This window comes from Capricornis sumatraensis, chromosome 21 (assembly GCF_032405125.1).
Source record: "Capricornis sumatraensis isolate serow.1 chromosome 21, serow.2, whole genome shotgun sequence".
NCBI classification, from domain to species: domain Eukaryota; kingdom Metazoa; phylum Chordata; class Mammalia; order Artiodactyla; family Bovidae; genus Capricornis; species Capricornis sumatraensis.
In genome coordinates, this window is record NC_091089.1 from 43,605,637 (window position 1) to 43,631,931 (window position 26,295).

Sequence of the window (26,295 nt, forward strand, 5' to 3'; positions counted from 1 at the left end):
TTGATCTCTGGTTCCTCTGCCTTTTCTAAAACCAGCTTGAACATCTGGAAGTTCACAGTTCACGTATTGCTGAGGCCTGGCTTGGAGAATTTTTGAGCATTACTTTACTAGCATGTGAGATGAGTACAGTTGTGCAGTAGTTTGAGCATTCTTTGGCATTGTCTTTCTTTGGGATTGGAATGAAAACTGACCTTTTCCAGTCCTGTGGCCACTGCTGAGTTTTCCAAATTTGCTGACATATTGAGTGCAGCACTTTCACAGCATCATGTTTCAGGATTTGAAATAGCTCCACTGGAATTCCATCACCTCCACTACCTTTGTTTGTAGTGATGCTTTCTAAGGCCCACTTGACTTCACATTCCAGGATGTCTGGCTCTAGGTGAGTGATCACACCATCGTGATTATCTTGGTCATGAAGATCTTTTTTGTACAGTTCTTCTGTGTATTCTTGCCACCTCTTCTAAATGTCTTCTGCTTCTGTTAGGTCCATACCATTTCTGTCCTTTATCGAGCCCATCTTTGCATGAAATGTTCCCTTGGTATCTCTAATTTTCTTGAAGAGATCTCTAGTCTTTCTCATTCTGTTGTTTTCCTCTATTTCTTTGCATTGATCCCTGAGGAAGGCTTTCTTATCTCTCCTTGCTATTCTTTGGGACTCTGCATTCAGATGCTTATATCTTTCCTTTTCTCCTTTGCTTTTTGCTTCTCTTCTTTTCACAGCTATTTGTAAGGCCTCCCCAGACAGCCATTTTGCTTTTTTGCATTTCTTTTCCATGGGGATAGTCTTGATCCCTGTGTTCTGTCTGATTAAGTATTGTTAGTCATCAAAACCTTTGTTTTCAAAAAAGTTTTAATGACATTTGGAAGTCATAGAAATAAGTGGTACAGAAAATTCCAAATTTTTTAAAAGTTAATATGTATTTTTAAAAAGACTAAATTAAAATACCCTTCTGTTGTTTAGTCACTAAGTCATATCTTACTCTTTATGACACCATACCATGTACACCTCGCTCCTCTGTCCATGAGTTTCTCCAGGCAAGAATACTGGAGTGAGTTGCCATTTCCTTCTCCAGGGGATGTTCCTGACCCAGGGATCAAACCCATGTCTCCAGTTTGGCAAGCAGATTCTTTTACCACTGAGCCACCTGAGAATCCCTTTAAAATATCCTGAATTGTTAGCATTTGTTATTCTGAGTATAAAATTATCAGTGGTTGTATTTCCTTTAGCTTTCTATTTTCTAGATTTTGTTCAATTGAAAATGAATTATTTTTTTAAAAATATATATTAAAATTTCATCTATCTTAATTTTTTGAAATAGGACAAATAATGTAGTTAGGTAAAGTTTCAAAGAGAGAATTTTGGAAGTTAATAAATGCCAGTGTTAACCTTCTGACCAGCTAGTGAAATGATGTTGCTAAATAACAAGTTTGTGTGTGTTGGGATGTGTGTGTGTGTGTGTGTGTGTGTGTGTGCATCAGTGTATTGTAAGACCTACAAAAATTTTCCGCTGGAGACTCTCCTGAGGAAAGTCTGGGTCTGGTGTACAGTCCGGGAGCTACAGAGACACCTAAACAGAAGGAATTTACACACCCAGGTCAGAAATGTTAGTGGGAGCCAAGATAAGGTGGAACATGATGTACCAGATGAATAAGAACCAGGACTGCTTAAAATAACTAAAAGATAATGGAGAATAGGAAGAACTGTAATGTAGTCAAGGTGGCAGTTATCCTAAGAAACTTCTTGCCGTGTGTTTACACACAAACTATGTTCCAATGACTTTGCACTTAAGAACTCAGTGCCCCCTTCAGGGTCATTTTCAGCCTGACCTGCCAGTACGTCAGCCTGGCATGGTCACATCTCAGCATTGTGACATCAGGACTGAAGTGATTCTGGCCTCAGTTTCAAAGAGATTGGGTTTTTCCAAATAGTCACCATCAAATTTCAGCAAGACCCTAGATGACAGAGGAGTAGAGATCTCTGTAGAAATTTTTTAGTTGAAATTCTGCCGTTCACCTGAAATATACCTGTATGTTTATTATAAAGAAGTAAAAAAAAAAGACCCTAATTAATGATCACTATGCATGTTGTCAAATTAAACACAATTTTAAAAATTAAAATAGGTAAAAACTAAAGGAAAGGGATAACCTTAGGATAAACACAATTTTTACTCTAGAAAAAGTGTATAGATAATAAACTGAAGAGCAAGATAGAATTAATACTAGTACTATATGGTTTTCCAGCTTTCACAACAAACAGTAAAATTTGTAATCAAGGATGTAAACTTTAAAAACGTGTTTGACAACTGGAGAGGAGCAGTTGGGTATTTGATCAACAAACTCTCAGAAATTAGATGTTATGTCTAAAGACCTTAGGCGTTGTGTCTGAGTGGAAAAACAAGAAGGGCCAAGTTCAGAGTGGATAAACAGCGTTAGAGCCACAAGTGAGGGCCCCTATCAACAGCACGGTCACAGGACAAGATCCGGTCACACAGCTGCTGGTCTAGACTCGCGGGTGCTCATGTGTGTAGCCACCTTCTTCAGTGTACAGCTGCAGCACTTTACAGTACAAGTGAGTTATTTCAACTCTCCAGTGAACAGGCTCACACTGGCGAGTACTTATGTGGATATTGAATATGGATCTCTTCATTCATCTAGCAGATGCCTAATGAGCAGCTGTGAGCAGCTAAGTTCTAAGTTCTGCAGAAAGGAATCAACAGAATTTCTTCTCTCATGGAATGAGCTTGCTTTCTGATGGGAGAGATAGACCATGAAGGAGATAAGTAACTTGTAGGGGGGGAAGTTGAAAGAGGCTAGTCTTCTAAACAGAATGGTCATCAGACTTCTGTTTTGAAACAAAAGCGTTTTCCTACCCTTGTCTTCAGTTCCTCTTGAGAGACTAAATGTGGCCGCTGTGCTAAAACCAGGCTACGATTGTGTGGACATTGAACAATATTAGTTCTTCCTATCCACAAACATGGAATGTCTTTCCATTTATGTGTATCTGCTTTAATCTCTTTCCTGCGTCCTTTCTAGTGTCTTTTGTCGGTACACACAAGTCTTTCACCTCCTTGGTTAGGTTTATTCCTAAGTATTTTATTATTCCCTCGACTGCAGAATGTGATCTTATTTGCGTAGGTAATCGTGTTAAAATGTGGTCATTAGGGTGGGCCTAATTCGGTGTGACTGGTGCCCTTATAGAAGAGGAAAGTTGGATGCAGACGACGTGACGGGAGATGCCATGTGAAGACAGAGACAGAGCCTGGAGTGACATTGCTGTGATGGGGATCCAGGGAGATGAGAAGCTGAGGTCATGAGGAGGGACGGTCACGACTCCAAGGGACAAGAAGATATGGACAGCTTGTGAAAGAATAAAGAGATTTAAGGAAAGAAGAAAACTGTCATCTCAAACAATTCAGTCTCGTAAAGAAAAGAGTCATAAAAAACAAGTTTATGCTCAGATCTACAAAAGGGACCACAGCAGAAGTGACAGGAATATTCCCAGAGGAGTGGGGTCACCTGTGCCAGGGGTAGAGGACCAGGAGTAACTTCAGAGAGGAATTCATCAAGAATGGATGGGGATAGACAGATGGGCAGGTGAGCAAGGACAAGGAACGCTTGGCAGGCAATGTGCTGATTAACAGACCTGGAATCTTCTCTGTCTTGGATTGTGACAGTAGCTGTTATATTTTTTAATTACAAATTTAATGATTCGCCATCCTCTCCAGTGTTGTGTGCATTTGTGTGTATATGTAATTTGTTATGGGCTTCCCAGGTGGCTCAATGGTAAGGAATCCGCCTACCAATATAAGAGAAGCAGGAGACTTGGGTTCAATTCCTGGTCGGGAAGACTCCCCTGGAGAAGGAAATGGCAACACACTCCAGTATTCTTGCCTGGAAAATCCTATAAAGGATCCTGGCGGGCTACAGTCCACAGGGTTGCAAAGAGTTGGACAAAACAGAGCATGCGCACGTGCACTGAGAATGTTATATGTAACTTACCTACAAAAACTGATTGTGTAAATTATATATGTAATATATATATATAAGATTTTTAACTAACATGAACAGCTCATAAGCACAGAACAAAAATGCATCATTTCCCTTTTCCCCCTGCCCATACACCAGCTGCTTCACCCTAGCCTCCTATCTCTGACTTTCTGAGCACCCTTCTCACCATTTCCAGGAAAATTCCTCTTCTTCTGGCCTTTATGCTACTCCATCTGCCAGTATTTCAGAAGACCAGCTTGAAAATATGACTCAAAACTCTAGTGTTTTATATGGGTTCCCAGCGCATAACACATACCAGTATTAAGAACAATATGATGGCGCTTACCAGGGCTTGGCGCCCTAACCTCTTTCTTGTGAATTATGAACATGTCACTGGGAATTTAAAGTTTTCGTTTTGGATGGTTGAATCACACAGATAACAGAGGTCCCTCGTGCTAAGTATATTCTGTGAGCACAGTCCTTGCACGAAAATGTTTTGCTAAATGCTTAAGCAATGTGGACGTGATTTACTGTGGTAAGGTCTCAGCGTAGTGAAACCTAGCAGGCTGTGAGGCATCATGGTAGCACGAGTGAGTCCTCTGAGACCTGCAGTCCACTGATGACAGAGTTCTGAAACTCACTTGGTTACTCTTTTCCAAAATGTTATTTTTTAAATACCAGGTATGTTCTGATTTAATTTTTTGCCTAACTGGTTTACAAGCCGTCTCTGAGTCATATGGCAACATATTGTTTCCATAGGCATGCCTATACCTAAGCATTTTGAAGGTAATTACAGACATTTTGTAGAAGTGGTTGCTCTTTTTTTGCAAAGAGCTGGCAAATATTTTTTATTTCAAAGATTCTAAACCAGTATGCTGTTGATGTCCATCAAGAGTTCTCAGGGAACTCCTCCAAAGCAGCTGACATGGATGCCCAGGAGATTAGCCGACTTGTCTCTGGAACATGGATTAGGGAGGGTTGGTATATATCCCTCATGTAAGGAACTGGCTGTGCTTACCTCTGACCCAACCATTTGCTGATGAACGCCGCTTTGTGGAGAGTGTTTGACTCTCAGCCACTTAGAAACCTTTTGCCTTGGCGATATCTCTCTCTTTCATTTATGGCTATAGCAAGGTTAATAATATTTACCCATAGTTTCCCTTCTCTGTGTCGCGACATGTAAGTTGGGACATGCCGGCTTGTCAGTTTCTAAAGTGAATCCGTTTATCTTTGCTTTAGCCTGAAATTGCAGTAGAGTCTGTTTCCTCCTGGGATGTGGATGCAAAGTAACTGAAGCAGATTGAAGCTGGCAGTGACTAATGAAGTCTCTGCACACGTCAGCAAGTCAGTGGGTTTCTGCATATCAGGGAGGATGAGGGAGAGTAGCCAAAGCCTCTGTGAGATCAAGGCGCTTCTTCCCTTTCCCCTTGAGCCCAGCTCCAAAGGGGGAGGGAGACTTAAACATCCCTCCTCCGCCCTTTCTAAAGACATCAGATTTGCAGTGTACAAATTTGTTACATTACTGATAATTCCCAGCTAGCTTCCTTGTTTAATGAGCCATTTCAGCTGCCTGAAGGTATTCTACATACAATCATTTTAATCAGTCACATAAAATTTATGAAGCTGCGATTCCAGTGAAAATTAGCATGGATTAGAGCAGAGTTTCTTTGAGGGCTCCTTGAGCTGCTGACCACCTCGCTCCACCGTTAGTGTTCTGGAAAGGATTCTAGGCCAGTGATGAACATCCCAGGGACCACCTTACTCCTATTTTTGTTGTTTGGTCACCAAGTCGTGTCTGACTCTTTGCAACCCCATGGACTGCTGCACACCAGGCTTCTGTCCTTCACCATCTCCCAGAGTTTGCCCTAGTTCATGTCCATTGAATCAGTGATGCCATCCAACCATCTCATCCTCTGTCATCCCCTTCTTCCCCTTATTCCCCTGCCTTCAATCTTTCCTTAGCATCAGGGTGTTTTCCAATGACTTGGCTCTTTGCATCAGGTGGCCAAAGTACTGGAGCTTCAGTTTCAGCATCAGGCCTTCCAGTGAATATTCAGGGTTGATTTCCTTTAGGATTGACTGGCTTGATCTCTTTGCTCTTTATCCAGCCTCAGTTTTCAGGAGTGTGGGTGGCTTTGCTTGTTTTGTTTTGCTTGTGGTCAGTATCTGCTTATATTTTCCTGTATCCCTTACACAGACACGCCTTTGGTTTAGAAAATACCAAAGTAATTTCCCTATTTCTCTCTCGAGATATTTTATTTTTGCTCCTATTTTTTAAGCCTTAAAGTAGTTTCAGGAACCCATAGCATCTCATTGCATTGATAAGGTTACACACTTACTGTTTGCTTGGTGTATTAGAAATATGTTTTAAAAGACATCACTGGGCTTCCTCCCCTCGGTTCATCTCTCACAGTCTGTGCCCACATGGAGAGGAGCAAGATTTGTGTTTTCCAGCTCATTAAACTGACAGCAGAAATTAGTTTGTGGTATTAAAAACTAAAAAGTTAAATTACAGCTACATGTGTCCTTTACGCAATGGGCCAGGCGGAAGATGTTTGATTTTAATGTTTGCTATAATGGAGAATTTAAATTACAATGTTTGTCAAATCTCTAATCTTTGTTACAGGGTGGAATATTAATTACGCTTTTAAGTATGAGAGGTAAATAAAACGGGCATCCACCACACGCCCAGGGGTAAATTGCAGATTACCCACAACACGACAGAACACACTAAATGTCAGTTTCGTCAAACAAATTTAGAGGAACAGTGAGGCCATTAGCTTCCCGTCGTTCCTAGGCCCTTCTTGCAGCCAGCGACCATTTAGAGCAGCAGGGACCCTGAGCTGTCTGGAAGATGAAGGGGGTTAGATCGAATCAGCAAGATGAATGAGGAGACCCCACACTCAATTAGCTGATAACTGTCTATTAACTTCTGCAGGCGGTTTTGACTAAACAGCCGATTAACCATTGCACTTCGTGGGGACTCAGGGAGCCAGGGCACAGGGGCCATGAGATGCTCAGTGGGAAGGAAATTTTGAAGCTCTGTTTTTTTTTCCTCTGTCTTCTACTTTCTCTGTTTGGGTCTGTTGAAGTAGTCAGAGTTTTCTACGGGTTTTGAGGATAAGCCATGAGCAGCGGCTCTGCCCTGGTGTATCTCTTGGTTGGTCTTGCCGGGAACCCTGGTGGAAGGCTCTCTGAAGAGTGAGCCAGGTCCAGACGGCTGGGTACCTGCCCTGGGGAAGAGAACTCTGACTCTGGGTTCTTAGGATTCAGAAGAGAAAGAGTCTCCATCAGTGATCAGAGCCAGGATTTCCTCCTGAGGGTGTGAAAGGGATGCTGAGCATGGAATCCCCCCCACCCCCGCCCCATACACAGCCTCACAGGGTGGGTGAAGCTTTCCAGGGAAGGCGTCATTCCTCAGCTTGGTGTTTTGTTACTGTTGTTGTTGTTTAATTTGGAGTACAGTTCATTTACAATGTCATGTTAGTTTCAGATGTGCAGCAAGCACAGTGATTCGGTTATGCATACCTATATCTATTCTTTCTCAGATTCTTTTCCCTTATGGGTTAATACAGAGTATTGAGCAGAGTTCCTGGTGCTCTGCAGTGGGTCCTACTGCTTACCTATTTTGTATCTCATCTCATGCTCACCTTGTGCTGTGTGGAGAAAGCATTCCATGGTATGGTGATGCCATTCCTCTTGAGAAGAGCTGCACATTCCCATATGAAATTGTTCAAAAAACAGTGTGACGTAAGGGGAAACAGGGAGACCAGGATGGGAGAGGGAGTGAAAAATAAGACCAAGAAAATGTGGAAACTGAGTGTTAATTTCAGGAACTTTGACGTATTTCTACTGGTTCTGAACTTACAGTCTTCAAGTATGTATATCACCTTGCTTTTTTTTTGGGGGGGGGGCGGGGAGTGGAATGCAGATATTATATAAAACAAGCCATTTATCAGAATCCTTGTATATAATACCATTCATCATAAAATACTCCTGCTTTTCATTATACACACACACACACACACACACACACACACACATACACACACACAGATTCATTTTTCTTTTGCTGTTTTGAGAAAGCTAAACAATGTATACTCAGTGCTCACTATGGCCAGATTGGGGCATTCCTCATGTGGAAATCTCCCATTGGGAGCAACTGTCAAGAGAGAATCGGGAAAAACACAGCATGAAGTGGATAGATTCCCTGTGTGCATAGTCACTCAGTCATGTCCAACTCTCTGCAACCCCCTGGACTGTAGCCAGCCAGGCTCATCTGTCCATGGGATTCTCCAGGCAAGAATACTGGACCAGGTTGCCATGCCTCCTCCAGGGATTCTTCCCAACCCAAGGACTGAACCCGCATCTCCTGCACTGGCAGGTGGATTCTTTACCACTGAGCCACCTGGGAAGCCTGAATGGGTTGCCTAAATCCATATTGTTATTTTGAGTTACAAAAGCTGTAGTCTCTCCTGAAGAAGCCTCCTTTGAGGAAGAGTCAAGACTTTCCCTAGCTCATGGTTATCTGTTTTGATACCTGTGACTATAACTGCTGCTTCATTTTATAAGATGATAAAGAGATCTTTGATGATCCCTTGCATTATGTATCTGGAGATCATTGATATCTCTAATACCTAATTGCACTTTGTATGATAGTGAGTGAAAGTCACTCCGACTCTTCAAGACCCCATGGACTATAACAGTCCGTGAAATTCTCCAGACCAGAATACTGGAGTGGGTAGCCTTTCCCTTCTCAAGGGGATCTTCCCCACCCAGGGATCAAACCCAGGTCTCTTGCACTGCAGTCAGATTCTTTCCCAGCTGAGCCACCAGGGAGGCCCAGTTGCACTTTGGATGATATGTCAGCGTTGATGTACTAGTGGATCTTGCATCTTCTTTATAATCACTACTGGAACCATCAGAATGAGGGCAGTTTGCTCATCAAATACTGCACGACACTCTTAGGAGATAAGATCCCAATGAGCAAAGGTACAGTAATCAAGTGAAATAATAGTTGAGTGATTGCCTTGAAAAATAGGAACATGTTGCTTAACCTGGACTTGAACTCTCTTTCTTCTGCGCATCCCTCCAAAGCTGCCGCTGATTAGAGAGGGTGTTTATTTTGCAAGCTACAGTTAGAGGAACTCGTAATAGAAGAGGAGGGTAGGAGTAGACTTGAAGAAGAGCACTACTGCAACGATAGCCCAGAGTTTAATCCATCTGCCTGTGCTGTCTGGTGCTGTGTAGAGTCTGTATCAAGCACGCTTCATTACTGCTCTCATCGCTTCTGTGGTGGTCTTTCATGCCCATCTATCTTGGCAACTTTGAGTTGCTTAGACATGAGAACTGACTTCTTCACTTGTATCCCAAGCTGCTCGCACATGATTGGGCTCACAGAGAGTGCGTATGAGCTGCTGAATAAATAGATATTAGAAAAGAGCGAAAGATGTCTTTTATGGATTCTTAAATACCCAAAAACAGCCGAGTTATTTGAAGTAGCAGTCAGCTTCTAGAGATGGATCTGTCCTGTTTTCCCCTTAACTATTGAGTCCTTCCCAAGCATCAGGGACTGCACTTCACTATTATTCTCTCTTAATTCGCAGAAGCACCCTACAGGTAGGTGGTTTGCTCTCCCCACGTGAGGAGACCCAGACTTCAGAAATTTTCTGTGTCTTACGTATAGAAAACCAGAATGGGCAAACTGTGGCGGGGGGGGGGGGGTGGAGGGAGGGGAGGAAGGAGTAGGGAGTGGGGTGTGGATATAGTGTCCTCTGGTTGCTGCTATTTAGTCAGTGAAATGAGAGGCGTTCGTCTGACAGAAGAGAGGGAGGGACTCGTGGAGGTTTGAAGCAATGAGAGAAAATTCCGTGGTGGCTCAGATGGTAAAGAATCTGCCTGCAAGGAAGAACCAGCAGACACCGGTTCGATCCCTGGGTCGGGAAGATCCCCTGGAGAAGGGAATGGCAACCCACTCCAGTATTCTTGCCTGGAGAATCCCGTGGACAGAGGAGCCTGGCAGGCTACAATCCACGGGGTTGCAAAGAGTCGGACACCACTGAGCAACTAACTCTTCCATGCTTTCACTTTCAATCCCTATAATAGTTTTCTCTGCTCAGTGTAACTTTTCTTGTCTAAGTATTACGTCCCAGCTTCTCAGCTTCACCTCCAAAGCTTTCCACAGAATGACTCCAGGCCTTCACTATGTATGCAGGCAACTCAAACCCAATGTGTTTGCTTAAAAGTTGCTTGACTAATTATAAACTCTGAAATGCATAGCTGTATGATAGTAATTATAAGAATTAATGATTGTATTTTGTCAGAATGAAATGTTAAGGGAGCTTCAAGTCAGTGGCCTAGAGATGCTGGGTAGAAATTCAACCCATCTTTCCAGCAGATGTTTTAGCAAATAGTTTTCCAGGCTTTCCATCTTCATATGAGCCCCAAATATTGCAGAGAATTTCCACATAGTTTTTGTAGGTTTCTACATCATCAGCAGATGAAATCCTGAACATTTTCCCTATGACCCAAGGAGCAAGACCCTTCATGGTAGAACATTCCTTTGCATACAACCCCAAATCACAGGATTGAGAAAGAAATATGTGTGTGACTGAGGATGATTTGGACTGTTTTTGCTATTCCCCCCACCTCCAAGGGGTTTTCCAGATGGTGCAGTGGTAAAGAATCCACCTGCCACTGTAGGAAATGCTGGTTCAATCCCTGGGTGCAGGAGATCTTCTGTTGAAGGAAATGGCAACCCATTCCAATATTCTTGCCTGGAAAATCCCATGAACACAGGAGCCTGGCGGGCTCCATACAGTCCTTGGGGTCACAGAGAGTCAAAGAGTTGGACGCAACTTAGCAACTGAGCAAGGCAGGGCACCACCCCCAGGAAGTCTTCACTGTTCCAACTGCTCAAGACAGTACTCCTCACAATACCAGTTGTGATTTACGTCAACTGCCATACAAGTCTGTGTCATGCCATTTCATGGGGAGGCAGGTGATCTATAAATTAAACAAAGCCACGAATCTCTTCTGTGGCTATAAAAGGGAAGCTTTCAAATACCTCCCACCCTGTCTCTTCCCCCTTAACTCTTTGAAGTGTGTGAGGCAAACCATAGCACGACACAGATAGGTCACTATGTTGGAATTAGTTGGGGGTGGGAAGGGGGATGGCCATCTTTCTCTTTGCTTCAGAAATCAAAAGAAAATGCCGTACCTACCGGGTACGTCTCCCCTGAAAGTTGCCAGCAGTATTCACTAGACAGCTCCTGGATAAGCAGATGGCTTCTTTAATGATTAAACCCAATTTTTCTAAAATGCTAATTAGCTAGAGAAGGATAATTTGAAAGTCTGTCATACTTTGCAGAAGAATGTCTTTCATGTCTGTATTATTTGCTCCTACGAATCATACAGCCGTCACCTGAGCTGGCTCAGTTTCTTGCTTTTTATTTAAATCACGTGACTCTTCAATCACAAGAAAAGGGGAGAGACGGTTAATGAGGAAAAGGAGAACCGCCTTTCAGGATGAGTGCTCAGTTAAAGGGAAGGCTATCTTTCTGTTTGCAGAAATCAGCCTCTTTGTTACTTCTGAACTCAGCCTTTGGAACAGTCACTTCAGAGGCTTCATATGGCAGATGCATCTCAATTCATTTTTCTATGAATTTCCACAGAAACACAGAAAAAACCCCAGTTGTCCCCATGAAAGTTAGTTCTGACTCTGAGCTTGTCAAGCGAGAGGTCTTGGTCAGAATGGTTTGGAATAAATGAAGTAAAGGACTGGAGACCTGGCTTTTGCTCTGATCACCTAGCCTTTACAGATGTGTCTTCATTCATAACGTGGACTCCCCTGTTCTGCCCACCCTCGTTGCTTTGTTGCATGAGCCGTTCATCCTGTGGAATCGCCCATATTCTGAGCTTGGCTAACACATTCTCAGCCTGTCATCTAGGCTGCCCTCTCATCACCCATGCTTGCTGTGATCTGGGTGAGAGCTGGAACTGAATAGGCTCCTTGTTTTGGTTGGAACTGCTTATGGTCACGCTGCATGGGAAAGCACGCAGCACTCAGATTGATTACCCAGTGCTGTTTTTGCCAGCCTGATCCATCCATTATGAAGTTCCACCTCAGCCTTTCACTTAATGGTTTTTTAAGCTACTGATGATGATTGCCTAGATCTATTATTTTATTAGGGGTTTCAAAATGGTGACATCCTAATTCCATCACTCCATCCATATTTATTAAATGCTGTCTTGGTTCATATGTTTGGTTATCTTGAAATATATTTCCTATAGGAAACTTGAGATAAACATTTAATTCATTCCCTCTTATTTTCCAGTTTCAGAATGAATTGGTGTCATAACCAGTAGTACCATTTTGGGCTGAAGGATTTTAACCTAATTAATGTGTTTGAACACTTTACAGTAACTAATGTTTGCATGTTCAGAGCATCTCCTCTTTGGCCAGGAGGAGCCCCTTCAGGTTGTCTCTTCTTGTGTTCTTTCAGCATGACTCCAGCAATCTTTGGGAGTTCCCATGTTGTCTGGTCCAACAGGATGGTCTCAACTCATCTAGTGCATTGTCTGCCCTGTGAAAATGGGCATTTCTCCATTTCTCTCTTTTTCAGTAGGTGATGGCACTTAGACAATACAGTCTGGCTACACGGGTGCTCCGTGAATCTGGTTTCTTCTAGACCTGTGTCAGCTGCTTTCACCACCTTCTTGAAAGTTGTTGTCTGCTTACCTTTATGCAAAACCTGAGCATCTAATGCATCCTCTTTGTCTCTGTCACTAAGAAGAGAAAGAGCACTGCATACCACAAAGTAATCTCAGAGTAAGGAGAACCCTGAAACCATCGCGGAAAGAATCACAAACTTCTATATACCCAAACACACCGTAAACAAAACTTTAAAACAAGCTACAGATTAGAAGAAAATATTCTTAATATTTATACATTGAAGTACTGGTGGCCTAACTATTAAAAAAATCTAGACCTCAATAAGGAAAGACAAACTGAAATGTAAAAATGGATATGAAATATACATAGGCAACTTACAGAATATCAATGTACGGCTAAGTGACATTTGAAAATATATTCAACCTTACCTGTAATCAGGTACATGCAGATCTATACAACATGAGATGCCATTGTTTTCCCCATCAAATTGGCGAACATTTTTGACTGATATCAAGTGTTAGGGAGTATGTGGGGAAACACAACTTGGTTAAATATGATAATTTAGTACGACTTTTGTATTCCTTTGAAGAATTCACTTTCATTTTGAAAAGAATTCCAGTTTCACATCATACCCCCCATATACACATACATAATAAAGAAATAGTATATCAAAGCCAGATTATTTCCTTTTCACATCTCTCATAACAAGTAAGAACCTTTCCTTACCAATGTACCAAAGTACTAAAACAAAGTAGTTGGTTTTATCTTGTTCTATAAAAAAGAGAAACTTAATTCAAAACCGGGAGTTGCTGATGGACAGGGAGGCCTGGCGTGCTGCAATTCATGGGGTCGCAAAGAGTCGGACATGACTGAACTGAACTGAACTGCATTCAAAATCAGATGAAAAATGTTTAAAGAATGACTTTTATACTTTTCCATGTGGAAAATGATTGTTTTCAATAAAGTGACCATTGTTTAGAATCAGTTAATAAGAAATGATAGACCTGAATTGGGAAGAGTGGTTGGTATATAAATTGATGTTTTAGAAAGGTCAGATGACTAGTCAGCTGACCATTGTTGTTATTGCTTACTCATTCAGTCCTGTCTGACTTTTTGCAACACCATGGACTGTAGCCTGCCAGGCTGCTCTATTGGTGGGATTCTCCAAGCAAGAATCTGGAGTAGGTGCCCATTTCCTGACTCAGGGATCAAACCCCCATCTCCTATGTTGGCAGGCAGGTTCTTTACCCCTGAGCTACCTGCACAGTCCCAACTGACCATAGGAATGCCTGTAAGTGATGAAACAGTAAAGCCGGTGCTTCTCAAACAGTTCTTTGTTGTTGTGTTCTGTGCAGGTTGCTAGAGCCCCTAAAGAAACAGTCTGTATTTACCCCTGAATAAATTAACCAGCAGCTATATTTTAAACTTGGAATAGAGTTATTTTGTGAAAAATGTTCATCCTGCATGTTTATGAACTTCTTGGATACTTAGCTCTGCATCTCCAAGAGGTCACCTGGCTTTTTTGATAAAGTTCCTGCTTAATTCAGATACAGAACACACAATGTTCTTGTTTATTGGACTTCAGCTTCCCTGGATGTTGACACCAATGGCTTGCTCTGTTTTTATTAGACAAGCACTCCAATTTTTTAGTGAGCTTAGCAAACTTCTTCAAGAGGAAACTGGAGATGCTGTTCTAATATGACACACATTAAAAATTCCTCTTTCTCTCTCTTATTTATAGTCTGATGGCGGATCAACAGTATACCGATTTAGTCTTGCGGAAGAGTGACATTTTTGAAAGCATTAAATTTCAAGATAATGTGCACACATGGAATTCAGCAACATTAGCCAACTGAGCAGGGACCGGCTCGCACTAATGTCACTTTATTCCCATTTCGCCCTGTTGTGGGCTGTACCTGCTTCCTATTTTCTGTGCTATTGCTGGTCCCTGTCCCCCTGGATTCATATGGCCCTGATGTGAGAAATAAAACTAAACAAAAATATTACTAAGGATGACAGATACTGCATCTATTATTTTTACTGCTGACTTTTTTTTAATGTTTCAGAATCTTCAGCTGGCCTGGGAAATTACTGTAGATGCTTGTATGAGCTGTGAGTTACTCCCAAGTGGAAGAGGTGTATGTCGGAAGAGCAGAGTGTGTGTGTGCCTGTGGATGTGTCTGTGTGTGTGTGTTGGTCCTCTCTGAAGAAGCCTCTTTTCAGAGGAGGCAGCTGAAACTGTCATCAAACAGTTACAAAACAGGAGCTCTCACGTTCCAGGCCAGATCAGAATAGGGGGTGGGGGGATAGGGAAAAGATGAGCTCACATGGAATTTCTGTTTGGTCGGAAAAATAACCAGGGAAGTGGGGAAGAGACCCGAGCAGATAGGAAGAATGGAGAGTGATCATTAAGTGTATTTCAGGTTTTACCCAATGGTTTTTCCTTCTGGGCTGTTATAGGGATACTGTTAAGTTCAAGTCAGCCCAAAGCAAGAGTTGTGGGAGTTTTTTCAGTTCCTCTTTATCACTTAGAAAAATTCAAGGAAAACATCTTCATCCATGTTATATGTTTTCAAGCTGCCACATTTGCCAAGGGTCCTTTCCATTCTTAACACGAACTAGAAGCTAGAGGATTTAGCCATGGGCAGCGCGTGTCAGTTCTGAGTACTGACCTGGGGACCTTCAGATTCATTAGATGTGCATCAGAGTCAGTGTCTCTGCCTCTTATCTCTCCCTCTCATACACAGTTATGTTCATCCTATATTTTTATAATCAGGAAGTAATATGTTCAATCAGATAATTGTAATTTGACAGAAAACAACAAAATTCTATAAAGCAGTTATCCTTCAATTAAAAAATAAATTAAAAAACAAGTAACCAAAAAAAAAAAAAAAACATGGACCCCAATGTGCACAGTAGCCTTATTTACAATTGGCAAGATATAGAAGCAGTGTAAGTGTACATCAACAGATGAACGGAGAAAGAAAATGTGGTGTATAAACACATGCATATACAGACATACAGATGTGTATATATTATGGAATACTGCTCAGCCGTTAAAAATGAAATCTTGCCATTTGCAGCACCATGGATTGACTTGGAGGGTGTTATGCTAAGTGAAATAAGTCAGGCAGAGGGTAGATACTGCACGGCATTACTTATAAGTGGAATCTAAAAAATACAACAAGCTAGTGAATCTAACAAAAAAGAAATAGATTCTGATACAGAGAAAAGCAGTTACCAGTGGGGAGAGGCAAGATAAGGGTAGGGGATTAAGAGGTACAAACTACAGTGTATAAAACAAATAAGCTCCAAGGATACCTTATACAGCACAGGGAATATAGCCAATATTTTATAATAACTATAAATGGAACATAAGCTTTAAAAAATTGTCAATGGCTATGTTGTATGCCTGAAACATATAATACTGTAAATCAACTATACCTCAATAAAATTTTTTAAAGAAAAAAAAAGAACAAATATAGACAAGTATAAGTTGAGTTTTTTTACTTTTTCTTAATTGCCTTTGATCGACAGATCTTAGCTGATGGTAGAACCTGATTTCTAGTGGAAAACAGCTCTTTAGATTTCTAGTGGAAGACAGCTCTTTATTTGATTTGATTATTTTTTGGCTGCACCACACAGCATGTGGGATCCTAGTTCCCTAACCAGGGTTCAAACCCATGCCTCTGGAATTGCAAGCATGGAGTCTTAACCACTGGATCACCAGGGAAGTCCCCTAGAAATATTTGTCCTAGTACAGTTCTAGAACAGGATATACAGCAAGCAAAAGAATTAAAAGCCTCGCCCTCATACAGTGTACACTAACATTTGCTGAGAAACATAGCGAAATACCTGTTGGCTGAGCATAAAAATGATGGCTCCCTAACCATATCCAGATAATGCTTTCCAATCAGAGGTTCCTTTGAAATTCAAGGGGGAGGAAAAGTTTTATCAGTCAAACACTCTACTGATAAAAAGCTTTGGGTACTTGGACTCCCTCCAGAAAATAGCAGATTCCATTCCTAATTCTGTTAATTCCAAAAATAAAATATGGGTATTGGAGTTATTTTGTCCCCACGTGTTAGTTCAACATAGGAGTCCGTGAATTTTCTCACAATAAACGATACATTCCTAGTACCTTTTAAATTGTAATTTGTGAAAATAATTGAAATCATCAGAGTCATATGAAAGATATACATGATTTTTGAAGTGATTCTAGATTGTAATACATGTAATTTCAACTTCTTTTAAACGAAAATCAACCTTTTCCAAATTTTTCTTTTACAACTTCAAAGTTTGAGAAAGGCTAATTTTTCATCATGTTTGTATAATATGACTCATTATTTGAGCCTTTTCAACATGAAATGCTTATGGTTATGTGTGTGGACATGTGGACAGATAACCTAACAGCTACTTGCCTAAGAGGTCCACCGAGTTTGTTCCTCTTTCCTGGCCTGTGTCCCTTGCAGACACCCTGACCAGTCAATGGAGCAGTCTAAGTCATCTTTGCCACTGGGTGACCCAAAACAAAGCTGTAGTCTTAAGTGATAGGTTAATAAAATCATGAACTCAGATCATGAACTCCTTATTGCCAAATTCAGACTTAAATTGAAGAAAGTAGGGAAAACCACTAGACCGTTCAGGTATGACCTAAATCAAATCCCTGACACATTGGAAGTAACAAATAGATTCAAGGATTAGATTTGATAGAGTGCCTGAGAACTATGGATGGAGGTTCGTAACACTGTACAGGAGGCAGTGATCAAGACTATCCCCAAGAAAAAGGCAAAATGGTTGTCTGAGGAGGCTGTACAAATAGCTGTGAAAAGGGGAAGCAAAAGACAAAGAAGAAAAGAAAAGATATACCCATTTGAATGCAGAGTTCCAGAGAAATGCAAGGAGAGATAAGAAAGCCTTCTTCAGTGATCAATGCAAAGAAATAGAGGAAAATGATAGAATGGAAAAGATTAGAGATCTCTTCAAGAAAACTAGAGATACCAAGGGAACATTTCATATGAAGATGGGCACAATAAAAGACAGAAATGACATGGACCTAATAGAGGCAGAAGATATTAAGAAGAGGTGGCAAGTGGGCCTTAGGAAGCATCACTACAGACAAAGCTAGTGGAGATGATGGAATTCCAGTTGAGCTATTTCAAATCCTGAAACATGATGCTGTGAAAGTGCTGCACTCAATATGCCAGCCAATATGGAAAACTCAGCAGTGGCCACACTGGAAAAGGTCAGTTTTCATTCTAATGCCAAAGAAAGGCAATGCCAAAGAATGCTCAAACTACCACACAATTGCATTCATCTTACACGCTGGCAAAGTAATGTTCAAATTTCTCCAAGCCAGGCTTCAACAATATGTAAACTGTGAACTTCCAGATGTTCAAGCTGGATTTAGAAAAGGCAGAGGAACCAGAGATCAAATTGCCAACATCCATTGGATCATCGAAAAAGCAAGAGAGTTCCAGAAAAACATCTACTTATGCTTTATTGACTATGCCAAAGCCTTTGACTGTGTGGATGACAACAAACTATGGAAATTTCTTCAAGAGATGGAAATACCAGACCACCTGCCTCCTGAGAAATCTGTATGCAGGTCAAGAAGCAACAGTTAGAACCAGACATGGAACAACAGACTGGTTCTGGATCAGGAAAGGAATACATCAAGGCTGTGTGTTGTCACCCTGCTTATTTAACTTACATGCAGAGTACATCATGTGAAATACCAAGCTGGATGAAGCACAAGCTGGAATCAAGATTGCTGGGAGAAATACCAATAACCTCAGATATGCAGATCACACCACACTTATGGCAGAAAGCAAAGAACTAAAGAGCCTCTTGATGAAAAAGAAAGAGGAGAGTGAAAAAGTTGGCTTAAAGCTCAACATTCCAAAAAACTAAGATCATGGCATCTGGTCCCATCACTTCATGGCAAACAGATGGGGAAACAGTGGAAACAGTGGCTTTATTCTTTGGGGCTCCAGAATTACTGCGGATGGTGACTGCAGCCATGAAATTAAAAGATGCTTACTCCTTGAAAGGAAAGTTATGACCAACCTAGAGATCATGTCAAAAAGCAGAGACATTACTTTGCCAACAAAGGTCTGTCTCGTCAAAGCTATGGTTTTTCTAGTAGTCGTGTATGAATGTGAGAGTTGGACTATAAAGAAAGCTGAGCGCTGAAGAATTGATGTTTTTGAAGTGTGGTGTTGGAGAAGACTCTTGAGAGTCCCTTGGACTGCAAGGAGATCAAACCAGTCCATCCTAAAGGAGATCAACCCTGAGTATTCATTGGAAGGACTGATGCTGAAGCTGAAACTCCAGTACTTTGGCCACCTGATGCAAAGATCTGACTCATTGGAAAAGATCCTGATGCTGGGAAAGATTGAGGGAGGAGGAGAAGGGGAAAACAGAGGATGAGATGGTTGGATGGCATCACCGACTCAATGCACATGAGTTTGAGTAGGCTCTGGGAGTTGGTGGTGGACAGGGAGGCCCATCAGGTCATCTCATCACAATGTCAAGAGGTGAACTCTGAAAAAGACCTAACCAAGATCCGAAGCCTGACTTGTGTCAATGCGAAACTCTTTTCTTTGTGATTAACACAGGCCGTGTATTCTAGTCCGTGAGAACTGGAAGGCAGCCGGGTGGATGATGAGCATCTACCAGACATGGATGCATTGCTTTCTCAGGTGGTGATGCAGTGGGCAGCCTTGTTAGAAGAATCCAGGGACTTCCCTGACGATCCTGCGGTGAAGACTGCTTTCCAGTGCAGGGGACACGGATTCAATCCCTGATTGGGGAGCTAAGATCTCACATGCCTCACAGCCAAAAAACCAAAATATAAAACAGAAACAATATTGTAACAAATTCAATAAAAAATTCAAAAATAGTCCACGTCAAAAAAAAAAAATCTTTAAAAAAGAATGCTCTTACCTTGGTTGACAGCTGGGTTACCTAGCTGGTAAAGAAAACCAGCCTTTATTTTCTGTCTGAATTTAAGCAACCAATAAAGTTTGCTTAGTGATGCCATTGAGTCTTATGAAAATGGTTTTATCTCAATGCAGGAAACTATGCCAGAGGTCTCAAGTTGTCTAGCCATGTGGTCATGGGCAACTTAGCACCGCCCTGCCTCCTTTTCCCTCTCTCTAAGACTGGGATAATAATAGCAATTTCCTCACTGGTTGTTGTGAGAACTAAGAGTTACTGCATGTAACATCTCTGGTTTATCTCAAGTCCTACAGAAGTTTTGGTAATTGTTATCCTCATTGTTTTTCTATCAGCTATTGTAGGGATGGGACTTTTGCATTGAAAATATTGATATTTAAAACATAGGACCATTTGTTTCCTTTTCCTTAACATTTTACCTTTAAAAACAATACCATCTGGTAGCCCTCACAATCCATCTTTGAGGTGACAGCTCCCTATTCATTGAGGTTTATTCAGCTGAATCTGGGCAATTTGGTATAATGTATGCATTCTTTGACTCAACCAATATCTATTTCCTCCCTACTGTGAGGAAAAATTAAATACTTCTCCATTCCAGCCTCTGCCCCCATGCTTAATTAAGTCGAAGCACACACTTAATTGTAGAATCCAGAACTAAAAAGCCTTTTGCGTTTCCCTTCTTATGTCTATATGCGATCTGCAAATCCTCAAGTTTTGCCTGCCCTGTAGAATTTCAAATGACAGATCATTTAAAAATGAAGACGCCTTTTTTATAACCAAGCATTGGCCTTCAGGTCAGTGTTACCAATTTTTGTCTGTCACAGTCTCTGTTGGTATAACCCAACATGGCAGGGCCTCTAATAGAGATGGACAAGTCAGGCTCGTTGGAGAATCATATCCTATAACCTGAGTTGCAGTTAACCATGGGTGAGACTTAGGTCTGAACTGAAGTTGACCTTTGTATTCCTTCCCCTTGAGTCTGCTCCCATCCTGATCCTCTGAGAAACGCCACTCAGTTCAGGTTCAGGGAGGAAACAAGGAGAAGGAAGAGTTATTTCTGTTTTTCCCCTAACCGTGCTACACTTGGGTCTCCTAACTGGTGGCCATTGTCTTGCTACTCTTCTCCCATAGGACACGATGCTGAAGACATGGTTCATCACCATGTTCTCTTTACCGACTCTGATTCATGCCTGTCACATAGTTAATAACTTGCGAAGGATTTTTCTTCCCTTTCCCTTGCCCTTGTTTCTTGTTTTTATTTTTATGCCAGGAAAGAAATATAAGAGAAATATTTGAAGAGAATATGCATGAAGGGCCATCCTTTTCATTTGACTTCATCCCACATTTCTTTCCTTCTCCTCTTTTGTTCTAGTTGGGAAATTTCGGGCTATAACTATGTTTTTCCTCCCTTTCAATTTTTTTCCAAGCAGTATTGTAAGATTTTTTAATAGAACTTATTTTTTAGAGCAGTTTTAAGTTTACAGCAAAATCAAGCATAAAGTATAGTAAACCTTTTCAGATTGGGCTCTTTCACTTGGTAATATGCTTTTGTTTCTTTTGTTTTCCATCTATTCTTGAATGTTGTCTTCTTATTCCATTAGAGCCTTTAGCCTATAACTCATAGTTATTTTAAATTCCCAGTCTGATAATTCCACCATCCCTGCCTTATGAGCCTTATCCCAATGGTTCCTCTGTGTCTAAACTGTGTTTTTTGCCTTTTAGTATGCCTTGTAATTTTTTTACTGATGTCCAGACTTGATGTACCAGGGAAAAGGGACTTCTGCAAATAGGTCTTTAGTCACATGATAGTAAGGTGTTGGAGAGGCAAGGAGACCCACAATTGGGTCTCAACCTTTTAGTGAATTTGTGTCCTGAGCTGTGACCTTCACAGGCACTTCAGTAGCCCCCTCCTTGGATGGACAAGATGGCTGGAAGGGGCTGGGTTTGGATAACTTTCCTTCCCCCAGATTGGTTGGGCTCTGATAAAACCATAACAGGTTAGCCTCTAGGAAAATAATATTCTTGAGGGCAACTGTTTTTAAAAGCATAGAATGCTTTGAACATATTTCAAGTCGGCTACTTTCCTCCTCCTGCTGCTGAAAGCCAGAGGTGATTTTTTTCCCTCCAATCTTTACTTTGAGAACCAGGTATGGCTCCTGAAGATAAAATTCAAAAAGGTGTGAGGTCCCTCTTAAGTCTGGACCCTGCTGGAGTTTTTAAGTCTCAGACTGATCCACACTGAGCCTCCAGTAATTCAATTACAGTTTGGGTTTTTCTGCCCCAGTGCTGGTTCTCACATAGGTTTCTGCTCATGTGTTTCTTCTCTGGGGAGCTGTGATTCTCCATATCCGCATGTTTATAATTCGAGGGACAGTCATTTGCCCTGTGACATCATTTATCTTACAAGTTAAGTCAAACAATTGTCTGTTCAGCTTTTTTACTTGTTTTTAGGACAGAGCAATGACTGCCAAGCTTCTTCATGCCCAACAATAAACCGAAATCTTCTCCTTAATTTTGTATGCTCCATTGATGTCTGTAAGAACATTTTGTTGTTGTTGTTGTTGTTACTAAGGTCTTTGAGATTCATGCAATCCAAATTTAGAGATTGGAGGTTTAAATATTTCAGACAAACCATTTCTTAAAAATCAAAATGGAAAATAAATTTACCTGTGTCTTTAGATAAGATCGCAAAGAAAAATTGCCTCCACTTTAGGAGTTTTCCTGTGCAAAACACTATTTCATTAAGTTCACAATGTTTTTCTGACAGTTTTAAAAGTTTTCACTTGAGGAAAAAAAAAAAAAAGATCTGAAACATAAAGTCCAAAAGAGAAATAGAGAAAAAAAGAAAGAGAATAAATTTCAATTTATCCAGTCATTCCCAACCCTCAATTCTAAATCTAACCTTCTTCAACCATCTTAATTATGGAATACAGCATTTAATTGTATATGAGGAAAAACCAGAAATCCCAAGCAGTGACTCATAGTCTCTGTGACCAAGCAAGCTACTTTTGATTAGTAGGTTGTAAATAAACTCTTTTCTGATGCTTTGCTATGACAATTGTTAATTCAACTACTTTTTTTGTTAATTTCTACTTTTGACAGTGCATAATATTTAGTCATGAGGTGATAGAGTATTCACACCTGAAAGCAATTTGGTGAAAATTATAATGTAACTTGTATGGAACTGTAAATTAATGAAATACTTTCTTAGACAAAGCACATTGTTCTAGAATGAGTACCTTTGGGGTCAAGAGAGATCTGGGGTGTTATTCCAGCTCTACAATTTGGACAATTTAACTTCTTGAGACTCAGCTCCTTCATCTATAAAATGAGCAGTAAGAATAGCTCTTACCAGGTTGAAAAAAGTGAAAGTCAGCATGTTAGTTGCTCAGTCATGTCCTCCTCTTTGCGATCTCATGGACTTTAGCTTGCCAGGCTCCTCTGTCCATGAAATTCTCCAGGCAAGAATACTGGAGTGGGTTGCCATTTCCTACTCCAGGGGATCTTCCCGACCCAGGGATCGAACCCAGGTCTCCCACATTGCAGGCAGATTATTTACCGTTACTAGGATTAAATGAGAGAACACTTGCAGAGCACTGCCACACAGTAGCTGTGCATTATATGGCGGTATCCATGCTCTTCCTTTCCAACACAATTAAGTTCCTAAGTGTGTATTAGCGGAGAGCAGAAGTGTCCAAAAACATGCTTTGTTTGGACCACACAGTCTTTCTAATTTTTTAGTTTGAATTATTTGACAATACTTAAAATTCAGTTCCTATAAAATCTGAATTTTGGGTTTCTCCAATGTCTGGGCCCTCTATGGGGCATCCAGCCTCTGGAGCTGAGTGGCTGTCTCCCCTTCCACTTCTCCAGCACCCACCACTCCTTATCGTCTTAGACCTGTTTCACTCCCTTGTGAGGCCTGCCTGGCTCCCAGTGAGACATCTGTGTCTGTGGTCAAATGGTGAGGTTAATGCAGGAAGGCTTGCTGAGGATGTGGGAGGCGGGTTTTGACAATTCACAGGCACAAGGTGTATGGTTAATGGACATGAGCTTAAAGCTGTGAGTCTCCAGACTGGACCTCTGCTTGGTTTGAGTAGGTTCTCACCAGTCCTTAACGGCCTTCTTTTGTGCTTCAGGAAGATCAGCAGTGGGGTGTGTAGCGTGACCTCATGAAGTTAGTTCACACACGGGGAGATGAGAAAGGAGAAAGATCTTTCCGGTACAAGCTTGACTTTTATTTTTGCACACACACCCCCTCTACCACCTCATCCCACCAGGGGTAAGAAGCACTTTCACTTCCATCTCCTACCCTGAAAGGATTAGAGAAACACAAGAGAAGACAGAGAGGGAGGGAGGGAGGTCTGGCAAACGTGACCGTGTCTCTCTTCATAGGCAGAACAGAAGAGAATGTTGAGGCAGTTCTCTGCATAAATCAGCCCAAAGCACATTAAAGAAATTCAGCAAAAAGGGGACGTTTATGCCTGAATAATGGCGCTAATTATCTCCGGCCTCCACTTTAGGGCTCCTGGGGAAACCTGGCTTAAGAGTGCTTTTCCAGTGAGCTGGCAGACTCGGAGGTGGAGAGAAATCGTATTGTCATAACTGCAGCTGTGGACCTGGAGTCAGTGATGCCTCTGCCCAGAACACCTGTTGAGAATATCCAAGCCTGCGCTCTGCCTCTCAGACTCATGTGATGGTCTGGAGAAAAGGGGGCTCTGGGGAAGACGAGTAGGTTCGGCAAGCTGGCACCTAGAGGAACCATGCAGCTTACTTTGCAAAATCTTTACAACTTTTTACTGTAAACGCTTAATTTCAAAAAAAAATTTTTTGAAATATAGTTGACTTACCATGCTTGTTAGTTTCAGGTGTACAGCAAAATGATTCAGTTATATATATATATATATATATATATATACACACACATATGAAGATATGAATATACATATTCTTTTTTAGACTTTTTCCATTATAGGTTATTATAAGATACTGACTATAGTTCCATGTGCTATATAGTGGGTCCTTGTTGATTATCTGTTTTATATATAATAGTGTGTATATGTAAATCTCAAACTTTTAACTTATCCCTCCCACCTTCCCTTTGATAACCGTAAGTTTGTTTTCTGTATCTGTAAGTCTATTTCTGTCCTACAAATAAGTTCACTTCTATCACTTATATATTCCATGTATAAGCTACCCCCTGGACTGTAGCCCACCAGGCTCCTCTGTCCATGGAGTTCTCCAGGCAAGAATACTGGAGTGGGTTGCCATTCCCTTCTCCAGGGGATCTTCCTGACCCAGGGAGTAAACCCAGGTGTCTCACATAACAGGCAGAGTCTTTACCATCTGAGCCACCAGGAAATCCCCATATAAGCAATATCATGTGATATTTGTCTTTCTCTGACTGATTTCACTTGGTATGATAGTCTATACATCCACCTATGTTGCTGCAAATGGCATTATTTTATTGTTTTTTATGGCTGAGTAATATTCAGATATTGTTGTGTGGTGGAGGGAGTTCCCTGGTGGGTCAGATGGTGAAGAATCCACCTGCAATGCAGGAGAACCAGGTTCAGTCCCTGAGTTGGGAAGATCCTCTGGAGAAGGAAATGACAACCCACTCCAGTGTTCTTGCCTGGGATTATATATATCTATTTATCCATTCATCTGTCAATGGACATTTAGGTTGCCTCCATGTCCTGGCTATTGTGAATAGTGCTGCTATAAATATTGGGGTGTATGTATCTTTTAGAATTAGAATGTATACATCAGCTGTATGCCCAGGAGTGGGATTGCTGAATTATATGGTAGCTCTATTTAGATTCTTGAGGAGACTCCATACCATTCTCCACAGTGGCTATACCAATTTATATTCCCATCTTTACAACTTTAATGTTGTCATAGAAATTATAGATCATTTTCATTTTTCTGTTTAAAAATGTATCTTTTTTCACAATAACTTTTAGCAATAAAAAAGGAGCAACTTATTAATGTTCTGCCTTCTAAGTATGAATCAAAAGATTATTATAACTACAGGCAAGAAAGCATTTGGATTATGTGGCATTTGGAAGTGAAAATAAAGGTTATCCATATGGTCTGATGTTGTCAATGCCTCACACTGCATTAGTAATCACTGAATATGGGGGTGATTTTGATTATGCGGCTCATTTTAAATTGTACCGTGTCCTGGGTTAGTCAGAGTCAAGATGATTTACTAGAAATAGCTGCTGCTTTCTTGTGTAAACGCTGCTAAGTGCTTAAGCAGAATTAGAATATTTAGAACATCATACTTTTGGTTTTACGGTGCTACAGTCTTCTTAAATCTTCTCGCTTTATACCTTCTTAAGCATCTCTAATTCTATTCTTATCTGTCCTGGATGCATCAACCTCCAGTAGTAAGAGCTGTAAAGTGTGTTTTATCCATGTATGTGAATATCAGTTTCCCTTAGGTTTTATAGCTTTTGTCCAGGTCTCTGTAACTTAAAAGATTATGAGCTTCTGGTGGTTAATGAGAATGATTCAAAGGCCAGGGTTTAACCTTTGTCTCCCAAAGACCTGGAGCTCTCCCTGCCTTCCAAGGTCTTTTTGCATCTCGTTCACTGAGAGGCTGGGGAAGCCCGGGGATTCATTCTTCTGCAGACCTGTAGGAAAGCCAACAACTTGTCTTTTCTTTT

The 26,295-nt window shown here is 41.1% G+C and overlaps 1 protein-coding gene across 3 annotated transcripts in view; it reads left to right on the forward strand.

The window, feature by feature from the left end:
- PTPRM (protein tyrosine phosphatase receptor type M) overlaps positions 1-26,295 on the forward strand; it is a 655,853-nt gene that overhangs the window by 492,870 nt on the left and 136,688 nt on the right. The window lies entirely within an intron of this gene.